Source organism: Eleutherodactylus coqui, chromosome 13, assembly GCF_035609145.1.
Source record: "Eleutherodactylus coqui strain aEleCoq1 chromosome 13, aEleCoq1.hap1, whole genome shotgun sequence".
In the NCBI taxonomy this organism is placed as follows: Eukaryota; Metazoa; Chordata; class Amphibia; order Anura; family Eleutherodactylidae; genus Eleutherodactylus; species Eleutherodactylus coqui.
Genome location: NC_089849.1, coordinates 29,250,418 through 29,265,591, shown reverse-complemented (window position 1 = coordinate 29,265,591; position 15,174 = coordinate 29,250,418). Strand labels below are relative to the sequence as shown.

The 15,174-nt window shown below is 42.4% G+C and overlaps 1 protein-coding gene across 1 annotated transcript in view; it reads right to left on the bottom strand.

Moving 5' to 3' along the window:
- Positions 1-14,706, bottom strand: part of MAP3K14 (mitogen-activated protein kinase kinase kinase 14) — a 33,239-nt gene extending 18,533 nt beyond the window's left edge. The window contains exon 1 of the mRNA XM_066588189.1: positions 14,509-14,706. The gene's annotated coding sequence lies outside the window, so the exon portion shown is untranslated. The remainder of the gene's footprint in view (positions 1-14,508) is intronic.
- Positions 14,707-15,174: the final 468 nt, after the last annotated feature.

Sequence of the window (15,174 nt, the reverse complement as noted above, 5' to 3'; positions counted from 1 at the left end):
TTGACACACAAGCTCATTTTTTGCCTGGCATGTTAATTCGGTTACCAAATCAAACCCATATCCCGAATGGAATAGCCAGATGGTTTTCATTTCCTTTCATCAGAGAATGAATTAAGCAATGGTTTTATATGAGCCAAGTCCACACTAACAGTACTGTACTTATTTTAAGAGAAGCTAATGGCATAAGTTATATCCTTTGTGTATCACTTACGCTGTATACTGTCCTTTGAAGTCGGTGGCTGGATTGCTATATGCTTTATGGTTCTGCTATTCTAAGGCTGTGGTGACATAGGTGATGTAGATCAGCGAAAAACCTAGTTTTGGCTACAATTTTCATGCATATACGATGCGTTTTTCCATTTAAAACGTGCAGCATCACATTTATTTACGCACACGAAAAATATTTCATGTAGTTCCAATAGGGAAATGTTTTAAAAATGGATTGCACTCGCATGCAAATTGCCTGACATGCTAGTTTGATACTTTTTGTGAACGCTCCCATTGAAAATAATGGGTTGATGTTTCAAACGCGGACTGTTGGTCCAAGTGGAAGATCGCCCATGTGAATGATCCCATTCAAATTCTTTTCTGGTGTGAGATTTGTCCATCTCTGATTTGGACAGAACTTGCATGGGAACATAGCCAGCCTGCTTACAGCCTAAGGCCACTCTCACACAGATGTTTTTTTCTGTGATTGCAGTATAACGCTCCCATTGATTTCAATAGAGCCTCGCAGACATGTGCTCGAACAAGCACATTTCTGAGCGCTATCTGTTTTATTTTTTGCATTTAGCGCACCTCCTCAATGATGTGGTGTGCTAAAGCCACTGTCAGAGGCAGAAACGCTGCCTCCGAAAATGAAAGTAAAAACGCGGCAAAGCACTGCGCTTGAAATCACGGCGCTTTGCCGGGCCATATATGAGAGTGGCCTAAGGCTGCTTTCAGACTAGCATATTTTTTGGGGTCCATGTTTTGCAGACTATAATACGGAGCTAATATAAATCTTTGTATCTTTTTGCATGGCTGGATTTTACATGGCTGTTTTTTAATATACGGAGGCAAATAGGAATGAAACACTGATGACATATGGTCGTAACGTCATCTGTAACACTTCTGTAGTACGAATGTTTATTACGGATGTGTTAAAATACACTAGTTTAAAATCAGCCTAGCGTTACTATCCTAATACAAGTGTGACCAGGACCTAAATTCTTTCCATTTACCCATTTTTCCCATAGCGAGCAGCAATCTCCATGGCTTGCATTGCCTCTTTACAAATGAAGCCAGTGCCGCGAGTCTACAGGGTACTATGCCATGTTTCCCAACACTTCTGTGGGTGTATTTTCTACATAACAGGGTCGTCTTTAACAGGTCTTAAAACGTAACTGAACTTTTCAAAAACTCCTGACATGTCATGGTGAAATGTCAGAGGTGTTGATCGGTGAAGGTCCAAGTGCTTAGATCCTCACTACTTGGTAAAAACAAAAAGGCAGAAGGTGTGCATCTAGTTCTATTCAAACAGGTATACAAGCTCAATAGAAAGTTTGAGCCTGCGCACCACTTGTCGATTATAGATTATGAGAGGCACAGCACTGGGGTGACTGCTTCTATCCCTTTGTTATAGCAGTCAGTGGGCATCTCAGCACCCGGACCCCACCAATCAAATCCTCTGACACATTACTATGATATTTCAGAAGTTTTCTGAAAATTTATTTACCCTTAGTTGGCAATACACAGGACTTGGACTCAGTGTCCCTAAGAGTTTTAGTCACAGTGTCCAATAACAGTGCAAGCCCCAGAAAACCCCATAAGAAGATGGAAGCACATTACCACGTGTTCCTTCAACTTCAACAATGAATACCCTTAGCAGCTAGGCACATGCAGTTTTTACTATAAAAATGACTGTGTTAATGTTACAAACCATTAATATTACATTACCTTATGATTCCTATAAGTGTTTTCAATCGAACATTCAACCACAATGTATACCCTGAGCCGACTATGTAAACAAATAGACTAACAAAGTTGCCACAGGGCAACCAAAAGCCTAATTAGTCCAGTGTTTTGCAGACTTGTTTAAAAGCTGTACATTGAGTTGAAGGAATGCTGCCATCCAATAGGTGTAGAGGTATTTTTCAATCTTCCCTATTTGGAGATTATAAGACATGAAAAATCTACAGCAGAGGTAGCACGCTAACCTATAAACATTCACATTCCTTGTCACTGGACTAATTATTTACGGTTATGCTCATCCCTCCCTGGTATTTATCTAGGTGCTATTAATCACAACGTCTATGCCCTTTTATCCTGTCTGTTATTTATCTAAGTTCACCAAGTCTGTGCCCTCCCATGTGATCATGTGTATATGTTTTTACATTATGCCTGAGGAAGGACTCTGAGAGGTCTGAAAGCTTGCTACATCATCATGTATTTTTGTGAGCCATTAAAAGGTATCAAATCTACAAGATTGCTTGGTTTCTCTTGCTGAGAACAATCACACTTTACCATTCATAGTGGACAGCACAATCCAATTGTAGTCATTCCCAATCGAGGAGCGCCATGGGAGCATATCCTAGTGAGCAGTAGGTGTGTCAGGGATTGGTATAGGACAGCGGAAATGCTCCGTAGAGCAAAAGCTAGACTTAGAAAAAATCCAGGTTACAGAGACTTCTATATATAAAGAGATAGGCTAGTCAGATACAATTATAGACACCAAGTCAGTACTAGCAGAAGTATTAGTACAACAACCAAACTCTGGGAAAAGTATAGTATATATTCTCAGGGCATAAAACCAGATCCAACACTCGGTTATGAGGGAGGATGGGGGAGGCATTTAAAACAATAGTATGCATATAGATTATTTTATCTTTTTAAAGAAACTAATCAAATCTATTTCTTTAAAGGCTGTCAAAGATGTGCTGGAAAAGAATAAAGGTGCAAACAGAAATTAATATACGATAATATAATAGAGAGTATGAAACAAGTATTTACATAATTAAACCCATTAAATGAAAGCAGGAAAGGCAAAACCTTCAGTCCAATAAGGCTCCTGCTGTTTAGTCTGAATATCCATTTAGCCTCTTCTCTCATCAGTTTGGAATCTTAAGTTCTCACCTCATGGCCCAAGTTTCACAAGGCAGAGTCCCCAAAATGTTAACAGCTCAATATTACCACCATGCATGTTGTTCATATGCCAGGCTACGGGAGTATCGGCTCTCCTTCTTACCGAGCTAAGATGTTCAGATATGCGTCGTCTTAATTCTTATACAGTCTTCCCCACGAAAATCTTCGGACGAGGGCATTTTGTCACATATACAATACCTTTACTCCTACAGTGGACCATTCTCCTCAACAATCCACATTTAAAACCTGTTATTACAGAACATCCCAGTGTCACCTACAGAAGAGGTCCCGAATTACGAGATATGCGAGTAGAAAGTCACTTCTCACTACATGTAACAGGGTCCGATCACCGTATGAACCCACACACAGGCTCTTACCCCTACGGTAACTGCACATTTTGCTCTCATGTTATGAAATCCGCTACATCTATTAGCCCGGTGGATAATAAGACATATACTATCACACAGTACATTAACTGTAGTGGTTATATTTTACCTCAGGACTTGACTGCTACTCTGTATATACATGTGGGGGATTGTGGCCGGCGTTCAATCGCCCCATAGTCCAGCATGATGGGAGTCAGCTTGGCGACCTCCCAGTTTTAAATACCATTATGTCCTGATCTGTGATCCATGAATACTTTAGTCTATAGAAGCTGCAAAAGTCTTGTAATTGTAATATCTTCATAGGTGTTTTATTTCACTTATATAATGAAGGTCATGTTTTACTTCGGGACGGGTCATAAACAAAGTTGCCACAAGCAACCAAAAGCCTGTTGGTTGTGTTGTTAGTTTAATAGCCTGGTGTGGCCCTGGGCAATTCTCGATTTGTTTTATGACTATGTAAACAGACACACTAGGCAGCTGCTTAATCCATGTGCTTGAAACCATAGTTAAAGAACTGTATATCGACTACTTTCAGTTTCTGTCGTAAGGTCACAGAAGCCTGCCAGTAAAGGGCCTCCCTCTTCCATGCTCGCCTGTCTCCTCCTCTCTATCCCCCCCTTAGCTGCACCCCTCTTCTTTTCCCGGTAGTCCTCGGACCACCTAGATCTCCTGGCTGCCATTCTTAATTTTTTTTTTCTGCCCCACACCCCTTCATCCTGTTCATTTTTATTATTAACTGCTTTGCTCCTGCTGTTTCCTACTGTCATGATGAGCTGTTTTTGTGTAATGTTTAACTGTTATTGTCGCTTATTATAGTGCCGACCTGACTGCAGCTATTGACTGCTTTAGGACGGCCATTATCTCCATTCCTGTACGTTCTGCTGACAGGTTTAAAAGGCAAAAGTCAAGAATTTAGAAACTTTGTACTGACCTGGAAGTCTTTAGGGCGCTATTGAGGCTAAAGGGGCAATCTTTCCACAGGGTTGTGACATTTTTTGCAATATATTCTGTCATTAAATGTTGCGATATTGAACCAAGCGCATGGTGGAATAAGGCTTTTGAACACTATTCCAATCTTGTCCTTTGTAAAATATTCAGATTAGCATTTTTAAAGAAAACTATGGCCGGCGGTCCACGGCGATGCGGTATCCCGCGGCAAAGCTCCGCTGCAGGAGCCACCGCCGAATCTCCGCCGGTCAGCCCTATCTAATAGATAGGCTGACCATGGAGAATCGGGGCAATTCAAATTGCCCGCTGCGAGCGGAGAATCGCAGTGATTCTCTGCCGTGGACAGGTGTCGGCGCTTTCCATAGCAATACTATGGGAAGCATCGGCCGGCGTGATTAGAAAGCACTGCCGTGGACAGGGGGCCTAAAAGGTCCTTTTACATGGCCCAACTATCGGGCAGGTATGTTCCTCCAAACATTCATTTGCCCAACAATCATGTCAAAGGGCAGTGATCAGCCGATTAACGGGCAAACACCCATTCGACAGCCGATCGTTGATTTTTCCGCAGGCATAAAAGGAGGGAGCTGTACAGGCAGCCTATGGGGATGAATGATCGTACTAGCGCATCTCTATAAGCTAGTTCTCTGTTAAACAACTGCAGTTTAATGTGCGCGTCTATCGGCACTCATTACATCGGGCCTAGAATTTGGCCAGTGTAAAACCATTTTAAGCTTAATTCAAGGTTACAGTCTGTGTCAATTAATTACCATTTGCCATCAGTATAGGTGCAATGGTTCCCAGTCACGGAATCATGGCTTGTAAATTGTACCAATTCCTGTGTGATTTACACTGACGTCACCGGCTGAAATCCCATGGGAGCATGCGCAGTAAGCGGAGGTGTATATACCTTCAGCCTCATCGTCTCACTGCGCATGCTTAGTGCTAATGTCAGACAACACTGAGGAGTGTAAATCACACATGGCATCGCTGTTCAGCCCTGGCCTTGGTTTATTATCTATTGCCAGGTTCCCTCTTAAAGCGTCTCCAAATGTGAAACTTCATCTTCCAGAGTCGCCTATCTATTAAATGTAATGGGTGTAGTGTAAGGGATGTAACTCTAGTGGATGTGTCACATGACTACGCCTTGTACCACCGCCCCCCCTCCCCTCTCTCTTTCTACACCTTCTAGGCCAGAGCTGTATTTCTTGAGAAATGTTTTTTTTTTGCGATTCTGGAAAGTGTATCTGTAATAAACAGGAAGCAGGAGGCAGAGAAGCACGCGGTGGCAATATCTGAGTCCGATTGTCACGACACAGAAAACACATTCATGAAACCAATATATTTTCAGCAATAAGAAGCTATAGTATTCTAACCCTGCAGATTCTTCTAAGTGTCGCGCTCTCTCTGACGGACCTGTGCAGCCAAGTATTACATAGTCAATAGAGTGGATAACATGTAATATAATTTATAAATATGCTGTCAGCTTCCCCGACCGCACTACATTCCCCAATCAGTTGATTTCTGCTACATTTAGTAACAGAAGAACAATGAATACCAACTAAGTACCGCATTTCCCCAAAAATAAGACAGATTTCTTTTTTACATGTATATCTGCCTGGACACCATTTAAAAATCATGCTAGGGCTTGTTTTCAGGGTAGGTCTTATTTTCAGGGAAACAGGGTATATAAAGCCAATTCTTGGAGTATGCAACCATATGTTGCTTTGTGCAGTATATACATTTTAGGAAGCTAAGTAATTGCATCTTTATACAAGGTTTCTTTTTTGCCTTTCTCTGGATCAACATTGGGGGTTAATAGGCTGAACTGGATGGACATATGTCTTTTTTCGGCCTTGCATACTATGATACTATACAATTTACAGTCTTCTCTTAGGTCAGATGACTAGTTTTCAGTCTCTCCATGTAACACTATCCAGGATCCCTCCTCTCTTCTTATTTCTAGGCTCAGGGGTACGGAGATTAGTCAGCTTGGACAGCGGATATGCTTCTTATGAGTAAGTGACTTAGAATGCCGAGGCCTCTAACTGCCTTTTCCTCCATTCAGGCTTGTTAATGAAAAGCAGATCCTATCTTCCCTACAGTTTATTCTAATAGTCCTTTGAAGTGCCGCACTGAGTATTAAACGGCTTAAGTTATAGCATGATATTGAATTAATAAAATATACAAATATGATAAATTAATCAATGCTCATACACTTAGGCTTGGTCTCACACTACCGGATTTTAATTGTAGAATCCGCAATCATCACTCACGCAGACCATTCGCGGTAATCCGCTCCCATTGAAATAAATAGGAGTTTTGCATGTCCACTCAGATGAGCGGATAGTAATTGTGATTTCCACAAGCGGCTTTAAAATCACTGCATGTTCTATTTTTGTGCAGACGGCCTCCATTGAAATCAGTGGAAGCTGTGCGAAATGCAGCTCATCCGTAATTGACATTGCAGATAAGCTGCAGGTACCTGCATCATTGCTGAGAGACGGCATGGGAAAAACAAATATTTGAGAAAAGCTAAACTGTACTATGTATGACTGACAGCAGTACATCCGCGGTCATCCGCATTACAGAAAAAGCAGGTACGTGGGGTCGCTCGCCGGAGTAACAGCCGGATTCCGCTGCGGGCTCCTTCATGCTGAATCCAACTCATTCATGTGCAGCTGGCCTTAACTAAACGTCACTGAAACCTACTGATTTTGGCGGTACCGGACAGACTCAGTATTGTGTATGAGGATGTCCCAACTCTCCCCTAAGATGTCAGGGGAAAGAAGAATCAGGCATGTTGGATTTTAGCATGTCTAATTTTACGCAGGACGACAGTTGCCCATAATCACTCTTTGAACAATTTACTTGGGCGACTATCAGCCCGTGTAAAAGTACCCTAAGGCCACCAAAATATTGTTCTTCTAAGTTGATTTGTACCATTTGTAGCAAACAGCAGAGCCACTTTGGAAGCTGTTTAAAGAGACTTAAAGGTGGCCATTGATTTTGATCACAGATTCCATCTACTGGGTACTCCTACATCTATGGGAAAAACTTGATTTAAACCCTCATAAGATAACCTTTAAAGAGTAACCGCACTTTTTAAAAACTTTTGATATGTCAAAACAGCATGTCAAAAGTTTTGATCGGTGAGGGTCCGGGTGCTGAGACATCTGCTGATCACTGAAATTAAGTGGCTACAGCGCTCCTTTGGCTGTCTCCGCTGCCTGTTAGCTTCTCTCAGTAGCTAAAGACGGATGCGTAGATGCCTATAGAAGTCTATGACTAAAGTCTAAAACTACCTAGAGTTGCCGACAAAGACAGCTGAAAAAGCACAGCACTCGGGTGAGCGCTGCCGCCCTCATTTTAGCAATCAGCGGGGTTCAGCACCCAAACCCTCACTGATCAAAACTTTTGACACGCCGCTGTGATATGGCAAAAGTTTTTAAGAAGTGCAGTTACTCTTTAAATTTAGTTTCAGGTTATGCATTAATTATACACCTTGTAGAAATTAAAAAGGATTGCAATGGTAACTCCTAGACTTCCCTTTATATAATTTGCATTGCATACCTTAACTACCTCAAATTAAACCGGCCCATTGAAATGAAACAAAAAGTGGATCAAGACTGTCTGGGCGTCTAGGTGATGTGATTGTGGATGGATAAACATTCTTGCCTCTATGCAGTTCATCAAACTTACCCTGTCACACGCCAGCTCTTTCACCACCCCCAGAATGTTAGTCATTGCCATCCACAAGGTTATCATGAGGAATTGCTTTTGGGATCATGTCCAATGCCATGTAAGATGAGGTGGGTGACTACTATGCCTACAAAGTTTTCTTTTGATACCACTGTCTTATGGTATCCGAAACAGTTGTCTTGTTCAGTCGCAGTAACAGCTTTCTCATGTGTTTGGCCAGCTTTAGATTAGCACATAAGATCTAGTAACGTATAGCATGATGAACTGCAATGCCACTATAGGTAATGGTGTACATGGAGCCAAGGAGAATAAGCCATTGCAGAGGGGTAACATCCATAAATTGCAATTTACACCTTATGCATGATTATCTTATTTTAACTTTACTCCAGGAGCTTTATGATTTGCTCAATGTCACACTTACTGAGCAATGCTCTTGATGTGACCTGTCGGAAGTGGGGGAAGGAAGTGACAACTTTACTGGCCATAGTCTAGATATAAAAACTAATTGGCATTACTACACTTAGCTCTTGCCTAGATATACTAAAGGGGGTTTTACACAGCCCGACAATTGGGCATAAATGTTCTTCTGAACATTCACGTGTCTGATCCGTCCGCCAATGTAACGGTACGGCCGTGGACATGAGGCCTAAGAAGAATATGTTACTGTAGGACACAAGTTACTGCAATGTTGTGCAGTACGGAACAACGATACAAACAGCAAGCGCTGCGGCTCCTTCAAACGTTGCAAAAATCTTCCAGCACTCCAGCAAATACATAGAACTTAGCTTTTATTGCATCTTATTAAAAGCACAGCTAGTACAGGAGTGTAGGATAAAAACAGGAACCCCTTTATCTTGTACTCCTGTACCAGCTGTGCCTTTATCAAGATGGAATTAAAGTTGTTTTATGTATTTGCTGGAAGATTTTTGCAACTTTTGGATTTCTTGTGTTCCCTGCTGCTCGTGTTCGCGGCTTTCTCCTTCCCCGCACCTCCTTATAGAACTTTTCAAATCAAGTATTGTAGTGCAGAGTATTTTGTAATCTTTTGTGGAATGTTCTTATCTCATAACTACTGTTTGTGGTAGGTGCCCGTAACAGGACTCCAGAAGATAAAACTCCATCATGTTTGGCCGCCCACACCTTTCATTTAAAATTTAATTTAATTTTATGCACTTCGATTACTCCCATTATTGTGTGTGTGTATATAGCGTTATATATCTGACTATGTAATGTATTTATTATACAGTTCATACTGTATGTGGATATTCAATTTTCCTTGTTGCTTTTATTTATCAACATGCCATAGAGAAGTGAAATCTGCAGTCTGGTATCTGATGGGTGACTATATCCAGTGATGCTAGATTTATCCGTCCTGTTCCTTATGTTCTCCAATGGATATCATTTATGAAGACTCTTCTGAAAGTCACTGTATAGCATATAGGATATTTTTTGCTGCAACTGCCTATCACAATTACTGATTAAGATCTTGTAGATTTAAGGAGTGAGTGTTGTAGGATGTGTATGTAAGGCCCATTTAGATGACACGAGTGTCGGGCAAATGATGCCCAACACTTGTCCCCGCACATACTAGCTCCCCTGCACCTGCACAGGAGCTAGTATCACTGACTTACAGTGGGGAGGCTGCAGGAGATTTTACTCCTTGCTCCCCCCGCCCTTCTCCATTGACTTAACATAGCGGCCATTCAATACTGAAAGGCTGCTATTTGCACTGAGCGATCAGCGATCTGCTCATCATCCATCGTTTATGCTGCAAGCCTTGTATGTGGGAATTCCGCAGAGCGTTTCCACAACATAAATGCTACAAAATAAAAATTCACAGAATTTTTAAATAAACGCTGCGGATTCTTTGCGGAAAATACCCGAACCGTGTAAAGGAAATGTTTTAAATCCACATCAAATGGCTTGTAGGTAAATAATGCAGAATTTCCATTACAATTCCGCAGTGGGTCCTACCCGTGTGATGGTAGCTTAACTGTTCAGTTAGCCATAGAGATGACTGGCCAAAACATAGAAGTTTGATTGCTTCTCTGGTTCATTACACTGGCCAATATCGTTACAACGAAGGCTCATAATGATCATTTTACAATTTGAATTCTCAAATAGTTCAGTGGTAAAACTATTGTTTATTCTCAAGCCACATGACTCATCGCACGATAAAATCATCGTTTTCAGCAACACAATCAGTAACTGTAATTGTTTCTCAAAGCAAAAGTTTTGTGAGGCCTCGTTGCTCAGCGCTCCCGCTCACTAGGAGCCATTGCTATGTAATGACATCACTGCCCAATAATCGTTGGCTTGAAGACTGTTTAAACGTAAAGAGGCGATTCCTGATAGTTGTTTATTGGTCCATTCTTTGCCAAACAGACTGACTGCCATGTTGGATTTTTCAACTGGTAATCGATTCATAATATGAAGTTTGTTACAATACGGATGGCCAATTTGCAATCTTTGTGCACAGTTGTATAAGTTTGTAATGTTATTGGTAACCAATTGGATTATCCCTCTGACAACTGGTTTGCGCCTCATTCTATGGCCAGTTTAACAGAGAGCTCAACAATGACCCCACTAGTGAACTTATGTAGAGCACATGTGTTCTCTTAGCCTCGTGCACACATTGCAGATCTGATCCGTATTTTGCATTAGCGTTTTGATGCTAAGAGTACGTGTAGTGCACCATGCAAACTATTAATGATGCCATATTTCAGTCCGGCGGGCTGCTCTGCACCTCATAAGCGAACCACATCGGCACCCTGGGCTACCATAGCATTAAAAGCCACGTTGCATGTAACTGATACATACGACATATTTAATATTTTGGCCAATGAGGCTTCATAAAAATCCAATTCAGATAAACAGAACTGATTTTCGGTTCTAGAAATTTCTGCAACGATTTTCTGGTGTATAAATACACCCTAATATGTCACTTACTGAGCTTGGTCTAATTCTCGAGCAGTAGCTTGCAATTCAAGGCTCTTTAGGAGTTTGACAACTACAACTCCCAGCATGCACAGAGGCACAGAGGTCTGCAACATGTGGCTCCCTAGCTAGCTTTCTAGCAGATTTTAAACTACATTTTCCACATTTTACATTCAGATTTGTTACCGATTTGCCGTGGAAGTCACCATATCCATTGCAGAGAAAATCCACAGCATAAACTGACAGGCTCAGGTCAGTTCTGCATGTACTGGTATAGCAGTAGCTACTGTCCGTTTGTTGATAGCGTGCTGGTTTAGAGGTATGTAAACAAGGAAGTGGCGAGGCTAATAATTCCATAATGGTCGGGATTTCATTAAACAAGCAGAGGTGCTACGGGATAAATGCTGATCTATCCACACTCACTAATGAAGAGACTTTCAGCTAAGTGAGGGTCTATTCACATGGGTGTGAATCATGCATCATATCTGACTGATTGCGATATTGTCAGATATTGGGTGTGCAAAGAACACATTGCTTTAAATGTGTTTATTCGCATGAGCGATTTTTCTCTCGGAGTCATAGCCCCAAGATGGAACATTTCCTCTGTCTTATTTTTGAACAATTTTGTGTCTGAATTGCCCATTATTACCTATGGCAGGAACAAAAAAAATCACATCGCACTCGCAGGTAGATGGAGTTTTTTTGTGAGGGTTATGCAATTTTTCCTATTGAAACAACATGCCATTTTCACGTGCTTGAAAAATGTGTGTGAAAATCGCATATTGCAGGGATGCGATGCGGTTTTCTTGCAAAGTGCATTGCACTTGCGACAAAAATAGCAGGATTGAATGTGTGATATCAGTCCCACGTTTTTCGGACCGATATCGCACACACCCGTCTGAATGCAGCCTGAGGCCCTCTTCGTATTCTGCAGGTTTCTGCATAGACTGCCAGTCCCATACATCAGCGGGTGGGCATGGAATTTTAGAAACTTCATAGCGTTTAATGGAACAGTTACAGAATTACTGCCTTGTGTGAACATAACAAATCAACCAGCAAGAGGAAGCAAATGTAAGTAAATGTAACAGCTCATCGGTTCGGTGAAGTCACCTGCAATAAGCTCAGTGGTGTGTATCCGAGAGTTTAGCTATGCTTTAGCAGATGGAGTTTACAAGAGGCCTCTATATATTAAATGAGCACTAAGGTGTCACATACAGTTTTGGTGGTCAGTAAAGCTCCATAAAATTGTCATCTACCTTTCCTGGACTCCGAAATAGCATATTTGCTGAAATACAGCCCTTGTAATCCAAATCACTATACACACTGCACCGCCTCTAGCTTGGGTACAAGATGTGATACGGCCGGGCATGGAGGCTCTAGTACCACATGGTGCCACCTCTAGCTTGGGTATAAGGTGTGATACGGGCGGGCATGGAGGCTCTAGTATCCTGTTGTACTGCCTCTAGCTTGGATACAAGATGTGATACAGACGGGCATGGAGGCAAACAAGTTCCGTATGGTATCCTGCGGCATATTGGTCCACATTTGTTGTAACTGGGCCTCTATATCATGCAAACTCATTGGTTGTCGAAGTTGGCGTCCCAGATGATCCCCTGTATGTTCTCTTGGTGGTAAATCTGATGACCAGGCAGCCATGGAAGTGTGACAATGTTGTGGGGGCTCCTGTGACCCCCTTGTTTGTGCATTATCCTGCTGGAAGCCTCTTGGAAGCCGCCATGAGAGGAACACATGTGGCTGCAGGATGTCCTGAACATATCGCTGAGCTGTCATTGTCCCTCATACCACTACTAGGAGTGACCGACTGTTGTATGCGATGGCCCCCCCAGACCATCACACCAGCAGGGGGCAGTGTACAGTTCTACAGCAAAGGCAGGATTGGGGCGCTCATTCCAAGGTCTCCAGACATGAACATGGCCGTTGTCAGTGCCCAAACTAAACCTAGATTTGTCGATGAAGACAACCTGGTTTTACTCCGAAGCAGTGCAATTTCCTCATTTATGACACCACTGCAAACAGAGGTGACAGTGGGTTCAAAGGTAGTACAAGTAATGGGTGCTGTAAAACCAAATGTCCTTCAGCCAAGCACCTGGAAATGCTTCCAACAGACACAGAGGCCTGTAACGATGGCGCCACCTGTCTCTGAATGGCGGACAGCAAAACAGTTGGAGCCGCTCATCCAGCTTCTCACATCCCAATAATGCGCCCCTCTCAGACTCTGGTAACGGGATGAATTCTCTTCTCTGCGCCGTAGAGGCGTCTAGTGGCCAACAATCTCTACACAAGCGGAATAAGAAGTCACTACACACAAGGAGCCTCCGAGAGCCTTTTATGGGCCAAGGGGGGAACCACTTTTAGGGCCTCAGGCAAGACCGTTCATCTAATCACCACAACTCATCATTTACAGATCTGCCTGAGATGGAACTGCATGCCTAATTTTGCAGCAAAATAACAACACCTTCTAGGTGCGGAATTTGTATTGACAATGAGTTCATATCTACAAGAGCCGGGGGCTGGATTGGTTGTTGCTCAGCTTTCAAGGAAACAGACATCCCTAATAAATGGCTGAATGGATGGATTTTTAAGGCTTGTGGTAATCTTTTAGCCTGTATAGTATGCCCATTGCATTCATTAAATATACATTTTATATTCATATCATTAAATGTAGCAAAATGTAACCCAACGCTGCCACAAGTTACATTAACATAACAAAAGCCATTAAATTGCTATTGAAAAGGCAAAAACATGTTGTCTGCTAAATGTCAAGTTCAATTTTGCTACTTCTGTAACACCAATTTGTGTCACTGGAATACCAATCCCCTGTGATGATACATTCTGCCGTGGCCCAAAGTTGCTGATATTAACAGCCATAAATATGCATTATGATAACTTTTGCCCTCAGACACTATTTCCTTTGCAGTCCCAGCGTCGCACGTATGCACATAGAAAGACTGCAGGGTAATGGTGTATAATGCGAAAAATCTCAAATGAAAACAGTCGTACAAACGAGAAGGCCCCTCATCACGTAGGCCATCAGGCTTTAATGCAAACACAAGACATGAGCATGGTATGTATGATCAGGTACGAACAAGCAAGTTACATAAATGCACAGGTAGCGGTGGGGTCACGCTCCTAAGACGGCGCATCGATGCATCAATGCACTTGTAGGGTTCACGCTTTACCTGCTCTGTAATTTTAGCATCACACCTTGGATAAACTCCACATGCATAAGGTTGAAAATGGACTCTTTTCACACACAAGTGCACACCCGCTACTGATTGTACAATCACATATACCTAGCCTGTACAGTGTCTTATTGTGGTTGGCGTGCCCGACTCTCATGCCCGGGCTTCAGACCTGCAGTCACTCCCCTTAGCAATACACTTCCCGCACTTACCAGCTTCTGTTTTTTGCTCCTTTTTGTCTTTTCTCTCCTTGAACTTAACACTAGCTCCTTTCAGGGACTCTTTAACACTCTTTACATGCTTCCAATCTATATTCTTCTCCCTCCCACCCGCTTTAGACGTCTGGATACTGTCAGAGTTTTTTCTTCCACCTCTCCTCCCACAGTCACATCTACAGCTTCACAGTCTTGTTCCCTCCTCCAACTCTCATCTGTAGTGATCTCACTCTCCCCTGCCCTCCCCGCTCAAGTCTGTGACCTTATTCTGCTCGCTGATTGGCCCACAGCCTCATGGAATTTCCCAGCAAAGGCTAAGCTTCCAAGAAAAGGAGACAACTAACCAATGGCTCTATAGGCCCGCTGCACCCCTAGTGGTTAACACTTTGCTACTTGTGGAACGAACAACTTTTTGAACTTTTTTTTTTTTTTTCAAACTCAAAAGGATCTGTGTGCTGCTTCTGTGATGCAATGAGAACTGGATCCTACAGAGTACATGGTGTGTTTTAGGGCTCCTGCACACTTGCGTTTTTCTTGCGCGTTTTTTTCACGCGATATCGCTGCGGTTTTTTTTATGCGATTGTCAATTGTTTTTTGTTACAGCTGTAAAAGTACAGCTAATTCTTCCCTCAAAATCCGCGTGTATCCATGTGGGTTATGGAG